This window comes from Cyanistes caeruleus, chromosome 1, assembly GCF_971803275.1.
Source record: "Cyanistes caeruleus chromosome 1, bCyaCae1.hap1.1, whole genome shotgun sequence".
NCBI classification, from domain to species: domain Eukaryota; kingdom Metazoa; phylum Chordata; class Aves; order Passeriformes; family Paridae; genus Cyanistes; species Cyanistes caeruleus.
The window spans coordinates 45032726-45047895 of NC_141701.1; the positions used below are offsets into that span (position 1 = coordinate 45032726).

Sequence of the window (15170 nt, forward strand, 5' to 3'; positions counted from 1 at the left end):
AATACCATTGGGTCCAAACATTAACTCAGCATTGTCAAGACAACACAGCAATATCTTTAAGTGCCACAAGTTCATTACATTCCATGCAATGATCTCATGCCTGGGCTTTTTTGTTACTTCTCCACAACTGGGTTTTTTCCCTACTCTTTGTGTTTAGAATGCTATCAGTTTTGAATTCATGAAAGTAGTTGCTTCAAGCAGCATATGGGCCTTTGCTATACATAAAACTGTGGTTTCTGAGCTGACTCCTCTGGTATTCTCTTTTTATACAACTGGGCTCAGATCAGCTCATACCCCTGCCTGCTGTGTGGCTGCTGCATTTAAGATACATAAGGGTTACTGCACTTGAGTGTGATATAGCAAATCAGTGCACCAGAATCCCACTGAGGCAGCATGTAGCCTGCGGGTACTAGTGGTTCATCAAGAAGACCTTAAAGCCTATTTAATGCCAAAGACTAAAGATCTTTATATTTCTTCCTGCCATTTTGCAATTCATTGCAGAGTTAAGTCAAGGAGGGAAATTTTTTTTTCCTCATGTAGCAAATTAAAAAATGAACAACTGGGTATTATGTGTATCTATATAACACAATATGATTCATGCCTCATCCTTCATGCAAGCCAATAGTTCTTTGATTTAGAGCCTGGATAGCTATAAACCATTATTACAAAGTAATCTGGTACAGAAGAATTTGTAGGACAAATCCCTTAAGTAAGAGTTCATGGCTCTTCAGCCCAAACATCCTACATCTATCTATTTAATCTAGTTAATTCATCTATCTCTATATTTATAAAGCATCCAGTCACTGGTAGCCAGATGCCACCAGTGTAAATGTAGTTTACTGACAAATGGTGGGGGAGAGGGGTGTTTGTTGCTGACAGATACAGTTTTGTCATTAAGGAAATAAGTGTTTTAATAAATGTAATCACTGTGTTGATATATTTTATAAGATTTTATGTTCTTACATATTCTGACCAATTATGGTTTGTTTTGTTTTTTTTTTTTATTTTTAATTTGGACTGGAATATTTATCTTTGCAAAAAATAGCTGGGGTGGGGTGGAGAGCACAGGAAAGGGTAGCACAGATGCAGAGTCCCGGATCCTTGCCTAAGCAACAGTGTCCACTACCACGCAAGGAACTCCTTTACATGTTATACATGTTAGAAGTGTTAGTTAAGTAATCAGAATGATGATTTGGAAAAAAACAGTGCAGCTTCCTCTTTTTTCTTCCCTGTTAGTCATAGTGACTACATAAAATGCTTCCAAATTGGGAATATTTTCTGTGGAACTATTCGTCTCATTAGTTGCAGGGAATGATTATGCTCATTATATATCTAGGTTGGTATACACATTGTTGAGAATGGCATTCATAGAAATGAAATATCCTCGTTTAAGCTCATACATAAGAGAGCTGTTGTTCCATGAGGACAATTCCTGTTGCTGTTCCTGATAGTGAAGGTCCTGCTGTGCTGCTTTTGTTTCTGCTATGACGGGACAAGTTCTTGCCTGCAGGCGAGACTGAACTTCCAAACTGATCATGTTATTTTCTGTGCCTAGCGAGCAATGTGGAAAGCATGGGGGTTTGATTTGAGGATACAGGAGAGCTATAAGGATTTAATGTCTGGAATTAATCACACAGCTAGAGTTCACTCTGCCACTGGTCAGTCATCCTGTAACATATTGCTACAAATCATTGCATGCTGGTATATTAAAAGAATATTTCTATATTTGTTGTATCAATGAAAGTTTTATAATGGCAGGTGTTTGTTAGTTTTTTATTGTTTCAGTGAACAACAAGCATGTGAAAGTGTAGGAAACGAATTCATGGTCAGACCATAGAGCTTCAGACTTGAGCTGACACATTGTGGTGATGTATATGTAATACAAATACTCTCAATTTTCTGCCAGAAACTAGGACATCTAACGGCATCCTCTGGAGCAGTGTGAGTCTCAAGCTGCCTCTTCCATGCCTCTTCCCTAAAGCTTCAGAGCAGTCATTCCCTTCATTCTGTCCTCCAGCTGTGCCTCATTTAATCCAGATTTTTGAAGTAGAAAAGAAACTGATTGCTGAATAGCACCATGAAGAAGATAAAATGAGATTTTTACTCTTTTATCTATGGGCAGTAATGACACCCTTCCTAGGAGCAACAGTACTACTCCCAATGGCACTTAATGGCTACATCTCTGATATTATGCTATAGAGACTAATATCTTCCTAGATGACTGCCTTTGTTCTGGAGTACCTTTAAGATAACAATGTAAGGGCACATACATTTTCAGACTTCTAATATGACACAGTCACAATCCAGGCCCTTCACTGTCCAGTGCGTGCAATTCAATTTTACATCTGATGCCTACATTTGTTTCATTTTTCTCATACACTGCTGTTATTCAGATCTTTTATATTTAACTGCTTCCATTTTTGCTTAACTGTTTGATTATTATTTTTCTCCTCACTCACTGTGTACTAAAGCATGTGCTCAGTCAACCTGAAAAAAATGCAGCGAAAGGAGTAACCTGGAGTCAGACTTTGGTTGCCTAAAATAATTTCAAATAAAACCCACAGGAGAGTTGTTCCCAGTGTTCCATGATGCATGGAAGTGCCAGGGTCAATTAGGCACCTCCAAAAAACCAGGTGTGTGTTAGAGACCCTGCAACTCACAGTAGTGTACGATACCAGTGAAGAGATTTATTGTAGGAGGACCTATTAGGATTCAGAAATACTGTGGAAAAACTTATTGATGATGCACATCCACTGTACCAGCAGAACCAGTATTTATGCACATAAATCTAGATCATGTGATCCAAATCCCTATATTTTCTGGTTCTGGTGTGCATCTCTTTTTTATTTCCAATACAATGAAAAATTGATATCTTAGGACTGAGCATTATTTCCTATGTATAAACATTTCTCAAAAACCAATGCCCATATTAGTCAGCACACATTTCCCTCCACTGACTGTGCACTCAATGAATTATCTCCCCGTGTTACCATCACCTCTAAAAAGCAGTTCTTTTATTCCATGCTTCCTAAAAAGCAGGTAAAGCTAAAGCAAAACAAAATATGATTTTCTTCCTCTGATCTCTTTTCTGGTTTCTGCACCTAACACTGCAACTTCTCTCTGCTCCTTGGCTCATTCCTTTCTGAGCACACCTGACACACATAAGGTTTAATAATTTACAGGTAGAGGGACTAGTTTGCCAGGCTAGAGACATATTCCAATTTCTTCCCACAACTCTAATGAGATAAAGCAGTCAGAAGCTTATTGCTACCGCCACATAAAATCAGATTTATGAATGGTTTTTGTCAGAAAGTGGGGCAAGGCTGTTTGAGTGTTCCACTGAATTTCTCCATACATCTTCCAGAGCAAAATTTTCCTACCTGTTAATGGAAGAATAACTATTATGAGTATTATCCTTTTTTTTCCTAATTAAGAAGCTAGATAAGATTTCCCCAGTCCAAAATACACTGTGCAATGCTACACAAAACTACTGGCTTTATATCCAGTGGTTATGTTTCCCAGAAGACTGTACCTGTAGAGAGAGAGCTTTGTGTACTATAGTTCATTCCTGGTTGACATATTAGGGAGGGGTAATATGGAGCCAGTGGTCCTCTAAATGCTCTGCCACTGCCAGCAGAGCTCCAAAAGAGTTCTCCTCACGTGGCAAAGGTTATTCTGTACTCTCTGACAATGACAGCAGAGCATACTGTGTATCCCCTTCTTTCCCAGCTAAGCAGGAGATGCCCATTGACTTTTGTTTGTTTGCTTTTCTCTGTTTCTGATGTGAATTATTCATTGCTTCTGTTTAAACAGTCTGGGGTTTTGGATCATCTGAAGATGCCGCATCAGCATTATAATTTCAGAAGATTTAGTACAAAGGCAAAAGCGACTCACGTTATATATGGTGGTAGCACATCTAGCTCTAGAAATGGCCAGATCTGAGATATTATATTCTGAACCAGATGGTGCTGTCAGACAGCACAGAATGACAACATTTAGATGATGCAGAAAGGGTAATGTGCCCAAAAAGTGAAGGAACTTTATCTTCACTTGCTGCATTTTTTTTGAATTCAGTTACAGATGGCACAGCAAGGATCATCGCAGAAGGAAAAGTAAGACTTCCTCATAGCTGAACTTAAAAGTATCTGTTGCAACATTTGAAAATTAGGCAGGCAGGCCCTTGTTCCTAGTGACTGCCTTTGGCTCCCTCATAGTATAAGGAATAGAGGATAATACAAGGAATTGAGAATTGTTGTTTGTTGCTGTTTTTAATCTGAAAAAAACTACAGAATAATACTCATTCCAATCAAGCAATATTTCTAATGTAAAATATATATTAAAATATGACATGCTGTTTTCCTTTTCATAAACTGGTTCCGTTTCAGGTCAAAGTAATTTGCTGTTCAAAATATAACTTAGGGTATAAACAGTGAAATATTTCTGGGAAATCAAATTGAAACAGGTTGAAATTGTCAAAATTAAATTATATCATTGACTCAAGCTGTCACACATTACTACGCAAGTCAGAATTTTTGTTTTGTAGACAATTGTTTAAAAATTATTTTTCATCATAATTTGTCCGCAATTTCTCCCTATTTTGAAAATACTTATAAGGTAATATAGTATTTCTTACCCAGTGGAAATTCAAATAGAGGTGTTAGCATTAGTAGACCAATTATCCAAAATGCAGACTTTCCTTCCCAAATATCTCAGGAGTATATATTCTGCATTCACCCCATTTAGAACCGTCATGCTACTAAATGACTGGACTTATATAATAATGAAGAACAATTTTTTTCTTCTCTTAAAATAACTTGGCTTTAAAGTACAGAGGCCACATGCCAAACTATCTTCTTTCATCTGAACTAATGAAAACTAGCACATCAGTCCATAAAGTATACATTAAGATTGTGCCAAAAAAAAATAACAATACCTAGGGCATTTATTTTCCTTGTGGCAGATAGACTCAAGGAAGATGAATTTCAACCAGAAAATTACCCACTGAATTGATAATGAGAAAAGAAAAAAAAAAAAGTTATAAAGATAAAACTCCTACTTAATGCAATATGCTAGTTCTCTTCCTGTAGGAATTTATTAAAAACACACAAATAAAAGGGGTTTAATATTGCTGATCTCAGCTCTCTGCAGCCATCACAAATTGGCTGACTGACAAATTTCTAATGACAAATAGGTGGAACTTTTATCTCTAATGAGAAAACATAAATAAGATATTATTCTAGAAATTTAGGACTAAAATACAGTCTTTAATCATTTAATGGAGGTGCAGAGGACAGGCAGAGAAATTAGAACATTTTTACCTGTTGCAAGCAGATCAACTCCTTACCATCTTTGTTTAGAGATGAATAGCACATAGGTCTCTGTAAATGATACAAATTTACTTTTGGGTGGGATAGTTAGGAGGGGGGATAAAAAAATTGAGAATCCAAATAAATGTATGGATGCAGGGAAAATCAGCATGGTGTAGATGAGTCAACACAGAGACAGGAGTCAGGAAGGAGCAAGGGAATGAAGAGACTTGTCTTTCAGGGGAGCATTTATTAGGACTGACTGCTTAATGAAAACAGATATTTTAAAGTACATAGTATAAAAAATCCCATATAAATTCAAAATACTTTATTATTGGAAACTTGTTTAGGCCTAAATTTTCTCAGACACACAAGGAAAAGAACTTTATTGAATCTATGCCCTCTTCTCCTGAAGCATTATACTTTTGCAGAATTAGAATGGATGGGAGTATTGCTTTCTGTTCCAGGGTGAAAACACATTCATATGGGTTTTTTTGCAAGATTTCTTTCAAAAGCTCATCTACATTCTTCTAGCTCTAGCATAAATGTGGCATCCACCAATCACTAGTTTTTGCTTGCTTGTTTATTTTTTTCCAAAAAAATGGCTTTCAAACATGATAAGCAAAGCCAGCAAAAACAAATTTACATTGGCAAAACTGCATCTCATAATGGTTCTGCTGCTGTAGTGATGCCAACCTGGGGAAGAGATATTCACAATACTAGCAGCAATGTTGAGAAAGTTAAGCCAAGCAACATTTTTAACTGGGGTATATAAATATCTTGTGTTTGTTTTTTTATTCCTTTTCTCATGGTAACAAAAAGTATAAATCCTCATGTAATCTACACCAATACATGCAGCAACAAACAAGAGCAGCTAGAAGCCACTGTGCAGGAATTAAACCATGGCACAGTTACCTCGACAGAAACGTGGTGGGATGACTTGCACAACTGAGTGCTGCAATGGATGTCATTAGACATCTGGGAAGGGAGAGGCAAAGGAGAAGAGATGGTGTAGTCCTGTACCACTGAATCAGAGAGCTGACAGAAGTGCTCACCAAGGCACTTTCCATCATTTCATGGCAGTCCTAGATAACCAGAGAGGCTCAAACTAGCTTGAGGCTAGCCATTGTGACAGCTACAAGAAGGACTGGAAAGAGGATCTGGGGAACTACAGGCCCCTCAGTCTGACCTCAGTGTCAGTGGTGGTCATGGAGAAGATCATCTTGAGTGCCATTGCCTGGCATGTACAAGAAAATAATGTCATCAGGCCCAGACAAAATGGCCTCGTGGAAGGCAGGTCTTGCTTGACAAACCTCCTTGTATGACAGTATGACCCACTCAGTGGATAAGAGAAGAGCTGTGGATGTTGCTTATCTAGACTTTAGTAAAAACTCTGACATCATTTCCCCCAGCATCCTCCTAGAGAAACCACTCATGGATTGGATGAGCACACTCTGCTAGCAACAAATGACAAGACAAAAGGAAATGGCCTACAGCTGGGCCATGAGAGGTTTAGATTGAGTCTTCAGAGGAAGGGTTTTCAAGCATTGGAACAGACTGCCCAAAAAAGTGTTTGATTCACCATCCCTGGAGAGATTTATGAATCATGTATATGTGCCACTTAATGACATGGTTTAGAGATGGACTTGGTAGCGCTAAGGTTAAAGGTTGGACTCAGTTGTCTTGAAGGTCTTTTCCAACCAAAATGATTCTATGATTCTATTCTATAATGCAGACTTGGCGCTATGTTCCAGGTCTGATATGCAATATTTATTTTATTTTTACATTAAAAGAGACTAGTAAAGAGGTACTGTGTAAAGACAGTTATCTTGCTGATGGATGAAAGAATTAATCCATAAATAAGCAAAAAACTTACGACAGTTGCCTCTGTCATCGAATAATTGGAGACAGCTGCAAAAACACATCTTAAGTAGGAATCAATGATCAGGTTTACCATTTTAGGTAGTTCTCAAAGTATGTGTAGGAATCTAACCTATGAACAACTTGACCTTCATTGTTTTCTCTAATGACTGTACAGGTTCCTTAGAAGCACTTGCTGACTCCTGACATTGTTCTGTCTGTAGATGAATGCGTACAAGCTCCACTGTTGAGACCTCTGCCATTTTAGCTGTGAGTTACTGAATCTCTAAGGGCTCCTTCAAATCCAGTCTGGCACTTTGGAACCCATTGTGTATAACCCACATGAAGCTGAAGGCAATTTCAAAGATCGCAACACTGGAAAAAGAGTCTACACTGAGACATATATTTTGGACTGTGTATTGGAGCATTGTACAAAAAGGTACTGACTTGTAATGAAAAATGGTACTAATTCAAAAGTGGAAACTTACTGCAGATCAGAAAATAATTTCAAAGTTCCATAAATTATTTCCTTCTCGATGCTTTCTCATAATGACTTTCTTGTTTTACTTTCTCCCCCCAACACCTTTCCTTGAAGGTTTCCTGGGTGTTTTTCCCCTTTCGTAGAAATAGCTTCATTTTCATGTACAATATGGAATGTCTACACTTCAACCTTTTGATATTGCATCAGTTCCCACTTACTCCTTTATCAGGTAAAACATGAATTATCAAATATAGAATTTTTTCTATAATTTTATTCCTCTGTTTTAAGTACTTCTTCCAGCTACTGATCTTTCTACAAAGACTCAGGTCCCTCTTCAACAAAGTTACTCCTCGGCTATGTAACTCTATCAAAGACTTCACGTCACAGCATTCTCACACAGACAGGATTGCCTTAAAATATCTCAACAGATCAAAATTCACCCGTGGTCATCTTATATTGATAGGGATTTATGAATTTGTCTCTCTGAGGGTCACTAAGTTTCCTGAGACCAAAGTTTATGCTCACAGTTTACAAGAGCAGGAGTGACATGGCCACTGACAAGTACCAGCAGAATTATTAGCTCTAGCAGACATGCTGTCCAATCCAATTTTAGGCTCTGCAGACCTGCCCATAACTGCAGTTCATGAAAGGTCAGATCTGTCATTTGTGATCACCACACAAAAAAACAGATTAATGTCTCTGTTCCCATTTTGCTAGATAAGTGTGGCTTCATCCACTTGCTCTTTCCCCTGGAGTGTTAGAACAATCTTCATTAGAGTCATCCAGAAAGCTGGGATAGACAAATAGCTTATATGGGAGTTTCATCTCCTCCCCTGCCCTGCACATTCACCTTTTCCATAAGGTCATATATGGAGGACAAGGAGGGGAACTGGCCTGAGCCTGGAAGCACTAGCAATACATTTCATTATTCCTATTTGATGTGGTCAAAATCTGCATCAGTTCTGTCAGTCACCAATGAGCAAGAATCACTCTCTTTCTGTGTTATGGCCTGTGGCCACAGAAGCTCTGAAAAAGTTTCTTGTGGTCTTTCTGAGCTTCTTGGGATTATTCCTTGACTTCTTGCAGCACCTTCTAATTGTTCAAGTCCAGGTTTGAATAGGCACCCCTGGGCAGACTCACCATCACAAATCTAACTTTTGTGACACCAAGCACTCAGTTTTGCTCCAAGTTCTTTGAAACATCTCTGCTTTGAAGCCTTAGTTTGGGTTAGTACTTCAAATGGCTCTTAGTACTATGTAGACACAAATACTTGCAGAAAGAGAAATTCTCTCTGAGCTCCTAGCTACAAATATTCTTCTGAGACCCTTAGCTATTTTTCCAAAAGAGCTTATCACTGCCTCATCTTTCTAACTTCAACCAGTAGTCAGAGACCATCATGCAGGTATGACTTTGGTTAGCTTTATCTGATGTATGGCATCACTGTGGACTGTCCCTATTATCCCCTTAGGTCCACCATTGCTTTATTTCTTTCCCATAGTTTTTGTTCCTTTCTGATCCCTTTCTTTTATTGTACATATTTTCCTTTTCCCTTTGGATGGCCTTGTAAAAATAGATCACCAAATGAAAGTATTGCAGAGCAGATAGTTAACTGCACTAAATTGACAGACTTATCTGCTTGTGTGTTATTATTATTGTTATGTTTGAATGGGACATAATTTCTTTCATCTTTTGAAATCCTCTGGAGCACTTAGAAGAACTTGTATTGCAAGTGAAGGCTTATATAGAAGAAGGAGAAGGAAAACTCTATTTATATGCTACACTGTGGTTTTGGCCACAGCCCACAGAAAAAGGCAGTACAAAGATGAACCATCCTGTGGAGGAAGCCGGAGGAAATCTGGACTGGACACCAAGATGCTGCAGAAGTATGGTACTTTCAAAATTCCTTGGCACACTGATCATATTTGACTAGTCTGAGGAGAAATCTATTATTACTTTCTTTCCACTCTGCTTTAGATGTTTTCCAAAGGGAACACTACGAAAACTGCCCATTAGACCCAGCTAGAACCTCTGTGAAGGTAGAACACAATTTTAATGTCCAGCTGTCAGGAGGTGAGTCAGCAGGGAAAAGATTTTCTTGTGGCTTGTCTTTAAAAGCCCCTACAAGCTTTTGGGAATCTTCAATATTAGTCAGCCATCAGATCTGTTTGACAGTGTAGAAAGAGGAACTCTGAGCATCTCCTCTCCCAACAGCCAGAAAAATTACTGCCTTTTTGACAATTGAGAATTTAACATTCAATTCTGGCTAGGCAAAGCCACAAAACTGTGGAAAGGTATAACCTCCTATGGCAGCAGGGTTGGAACCAGATGATCCTTAAGATCCGTTCCAACCAAACCATTCTATGTTTCTACGATTCCATACTTGTGAACTGAGAATTTTCACTTGGCTTTTTCAACTTTGAGCCCTTATCTTGTATGCAGTTTTGTGGCCACCAAATGACCACAAAAAGGCTGCCTTTGCCTGGTAAACTGGGGACTCGTCAGAATCCAGAGGGGTTGTCAGTGTCTGTCCCTTTGAGTAATACAGTGTTTGCAGAAAGCTGAGGCTTACGACCTTGCTCTGCCACGCTTGCAGAGCACTACTGTGAACACAAAGATGTAGCATGTCCCACAGTGCGTGGGAGTGCTCGTCCTGCTTATCGAGCTTAAAATCCTTCCTAGTTTATAAAAGACAGAGCAACAAACAGGAAGGGTTGAGCTGAAGTCAATATATAATGGATCTAAGAGATATCCTTCTGTCATGCTGAGACCTGATTACAGCCTAAGTGCTATCAGAAGGGCCATATGTTCCATTCACAGCATGGCTTAGCCCTCTGCAGGCCCAGCAGGAGCGGGCAGCAGCTTGGCAATTTGTCCAAGGTAAGTCATGAATTGACTAGGATAAAGAGATTAGGGCCCTGATCCTCGAGTACCTTCCACCTCGTGGAGTGACTTGTGTGAGTGTGAAGTGGATACGAATGGGTACTGCTTGGCCTTGATAGTGATTTAGCACCACTTTGGGCTCATTCTGGAAAGGTGAAAATGACTGTAGAAGCAGAACCTTAATTCCTGCCCTGCATTTCCTTTCTGCTTGTGTGTTTCTTCAATGATTTGTCTGCTTCTAACTGCTACATTTGAAACAAATTGTAGTGGGGAAAGGCAAAGGTGATTGTGTTCCTTCACTGCGTTTGAATCTGCAGCTAAATACCAGGCGTCTGTGGTCACTAAAATCAAGAACTAATGGGAAAAAGCTAAAGTTTACTTTTAAACAAAGTAAGATTAATAACATAACTAAAATAAATAAATAGATAAATAAATAAATAAATAAATAATTATAAGTGGGCTAGAATATTAATGTTCTCCTCCTTTGCCAGTCTTCTAGCATTATTTACAGTGCCATTCTCCACTTCCAGTCTCTTTCAGTAATGGTGTTTTTTGCAGTGCCTTAAAAAATGGCTTGTCAGCTCACAAGTCAGTGGTACAGCAGTATTTCATGCACTACTTCTGGATTAGGGATCATGTCCTAATTTTCATTCAAATTACTGACTCTGTTTAGAAAGGTCAGTATTGCAGAATTCTAACAAAATGCAACAGCAGGCAAGCCTAGTGGAGTTAAAGGTTTGCTCATGATCTCTTCCTTTATTCACAGAGCCCTGTAAAAAATAACCCTGTCTCTGTCACAAAGAGCACAACATTATGATCTGAAATAAGATTTCTGTGAGTCAGCTGAGAGGTGGATAATGTACTAATTTACTTCCATCTAGAAGAGAGGGGGAATAAAACGTCAATCCCCCCTTGATTTTGCTCTCAAAGAAACCGAACATAAGTATGGTCCCCTGAATCACAGGTATGAATCAGAATTTCACACATTTTTTGTGGTAATTGGCACCACACTCCTTTCTTCAAAAGGGCTCCTCAATTAATGCACATAGGACAAAAGGAAGAACATTGACGTGATTTTATAACTTTAAGCCCCATCTGTACTAAAGGGTCAACTTAATGCTAGCAGGTATAAATTTCCATCTTTTGTCATATGAAGGCACATATTCAGTCTGTGAGTTCTTTTAACACTAGATAGAGCCTGAGATTGCAGCAGTACTGGAGTTTTCTGAGCATTTTTTTTCTTGGTTTAAGGAAGGGAAAAGAAAACCACAAAAAATATTATTTTTTGTTTTGACCTAAATAAAATTCATGTTTTTAACATTAAAGAAATGGTGGGGGTTTTGGTGTTGTTTTTTTAATCATCACTTTCGTTATTTTGAATGGTTAGCTTTTCAAAACTAAAACCAGTATTTTTCCCATTTGGACTGAAATATACCCGTTTTTCTTTCCTGAAGTTTCAGGAAGAAACTTTCAAGCCATTTTCAATTAATAGATTCCCTGAATGCAGTAACTGTCCACACAAACTTGCCAGTTTATATGAAAAAGAACAGCATGGGCAAAGCTTATTTTCTGAGTGGTTGGAGTGGTCTGGTGATGATCCATGTCTATCCATGGTCCCTATGATCTGAAGCAATGGAGAATTTAACATTTAATTCTGACTAGCCAAATGTACACAGATATTGATAACATTCCACTTCCTGGACTCTGACTTTAAGGTTTGTTTGGCTTTGCTATCTAAAAACACTGTAAAGCATTTGGTTTAGTCCAGCTTTGTCATTAGAAAGTATTGAAAAAGAGAAATTCCTTAAGTCCAGGGAGGCATCTGTAAAAGTGGGAGAGGGAGACAAGGGTTCAGATGAGGTACTGAGCTTCTCTTGATTTGCATGGTGAGATGGTGAAGGCTTGTATGATGTAAGATCAGCTTCAGAGCATGGTTCATTCCATTAGCAGGACTGGAATCTCACTGCTTAGCAAGGGAAAAGCATTGTTGGAACATTGTTTGGAACATTTTGCCTTTTTTGCTATTCAAAACCTCTCTGAAGTAGAAAAAAAAAAACCCTTTTCAATGCACATACTTAGACTGGACTTCATTCCTTTTTAGCTGCACAAATTTGTGTGTTGCATGCAGCAAGAAATACCAACCTCTGACAACCCATTTTCTAACGATTCACAAACAGAAGGGAAATTCATCACATGCAAACCTATGTACACTAATTTGCTCACCCCTAGCATTAATGACTTGAACACTCTCCTCCCTACTGACTGTTTTGTTATGCCCTGTGGTACTTCAGCTGCTCTCTTCTACTTCCCATGGGAGTTCTGCAGTATATTTGGAATAAACCCTTTGGCCTCCAATTTCCCCCATAGCTGCTCCCTGCTAGCAGGCCTCTGTGATTTTCAAAGGTGATCTGGGAAGGAGATACTTTGCAGTCTGATTTCCTTTTTATTTAGTACACAGAAATGACAAGTAAGCCACACCAGTGGCCCTCTGCTTTGGAAAAGTGCCAGGTTCAAGGACCATAGAGCCTTTTAGAAAGCTCCATTACCAGAATAAGTTTCAGTCCTACACCATTCAAGCCCATTAGACATGTGCTCAAACAGATACTTTCCCCATCCCTAACACAGTAGGGTACAAGGTGAGACAGATCAGGATCAGCAGAGAGGTATTACCACTGCATTCTCAAATTAGAGTGAAATTGGTTTTGACAATTTTTTCATTGTACTCCCATGGAGAAAACTTGCCTTCAGTAAATGTTTTTTTTTAATCAAGTGCATCAAGTGAAACTTCAGAAGTACTGGAGGTGTGACTTTAAAAAAGCCTGTATTCCTTGTAAAATTTTGATAAAGATGCACATTTAAATGGTATCCAAAACCAGTAAAATAGTATCAGAATTCAGTATCCATACATGCTTATAGCTATTAATCTATTGTCCAGCTATAAATCTGTTAGGAAGAGCTTTGACTAGTGCCTTTCATCTGCTCTTTTCTTCTTCCTAAAATAGATCTCACTCAATAACCTTCCTATTCTTGGATAAGAGGTTCAATATCCATTGGTATCCTTTCTCTTGTCAGGCATGAGGTTATTGCTGAATAATGATGATAATTAAAAGTATTCTAACTGATGAGACTAATAAAACAAATTTACATCAACGGTGAAGGGCAAATCTCAACACATTGGGTGTGGTTTAGATAAGCAGCCAAAAGATTGATCATCCAAATGTTATCCAAAGGCTGTGTGCTAAAATGGGAGCAGCAAAAATTCAGATGAAAATCTTATAATAGCAGCTGCTTTGTGGTAAGTTCCTTCCTGCAGCTGGAAAAAGAACTGCTGTAGTTTATAACTGAAGGCAATATAACCATTGATCAAAATGGGCTGATATATGATGCCTTCCCAGCACTTCTCAAAGCCATAATCACAGATACTGACACTTTTTGGACATTGATGAATAGTTTTCAATGAGGTAGGGGGACTTGTAGCTTTCCATTTTGACCACTGAATATAAATAAGCTCCGTTCTGGAATTTTATGAGAAATATAAAAATATGCTTATATTAAAAATATATATCAAAGAATGTTTTATGGTATATTTATATTTTCATTTGTAATAAAGATTATAAATTTATATTATTACTTATAATATATTGTCATGTATAGTACATTCAGCTTTCAGCTCTAGGTTTTCCTTGCTTATGAACATAGTTCTCTTCAAAAGCAAATGCACTACCTTCTCAGCTCCATGTATATGCTAGCCCTTTTTGCTTCTCTGCCAACATAAATGTAAGCATTTCTTTTACTTCAGCCATGTTAGCCCTTGTCTACCAGCTAAACTCTTCTCTCCATCCAGCCTTTAAGTCACTTTTCAAATCCTATCTTGCCAAAAAACGTGTCCAAGAAATCAGCCAATTTTCTGGGAACTGAGTGAAAAGACAGATAGAAAAAAAAAATAAAAAAATAGATGAAAATAATAAAGTGGAAATGCTTATTTGCATTGAAGACTGTAGCTGTGCAGCTGTGTGGTTCCCCTTCCCTCCTTTAGCACTGGTGGAGTCCACTGTGCAGCAGTGTAAGTGCAACCCTGATGCCATCCCTGAGGTGTGCAGCAGGCATGAGAGTATTCACCTTATCAATCAATGGAGCAGCTAAAACTCCCTTTTACTCTCCTGCCTACAGACTGTACTCTGCTTAATGATTTTCAGTGCCTTCATGTTCTTGCTGACAAAAATAAATATTAAGTAGCTGAAGGAAACAGTTTTGGAATAAAAGGCTAAAACATATTGATGTAAAATGTCTTGGTTTTGTTTTTTTCACACAAACTTGAATATGCCAATTAATAGGCAAAAATCCCATCCTGTGAAAAAAATTCACATATAAAATCTGAAAACATAAAGTAATTACCATGGATAGTTCACCTTGCTTTAGTCCTTGTTCAAAGGAATCATAACTCACAACCATACTCACAGCTCTGACTAGAAGTTCTGGGATTTGGCCTTTATTTTTTAAATTCAAAGTATATTATTTTGCTCAGAATCAGTGAATGATGTCAACATTACATTATTCCAAACACATGATGATTAATGTGGGCTATATAAAATCGGTTGCCTTCCCTTTTTGTTTTCAATTTCCTTGAGTAAAAGAAATGGAAA

General features: G+C 38.1%; 2 long non-coding RNA genes across 11 annotated transcripts in view; one reads left to right on the forward strand and one right to left on the reverse strand.

Moving 5' to 3' along the window:
• The window catches only part of LOC111924908 (uncharacterized), a 171156-nt gene that overhangs the window by 40471 nt on the left and 115515 nt on the right, over positions 1-15170 (reverse strand). The window lies entirely within an intron of this gene.
• LOC111924909 (uncharacterized) overlaps positions 1-15170 on the forward strand; it is a 47780-nt gene that overhangs the window by 18189 nt on the left and 14421 nt on the right. The gene's annotated exons all lie outside the window — the stretch shown is intronic.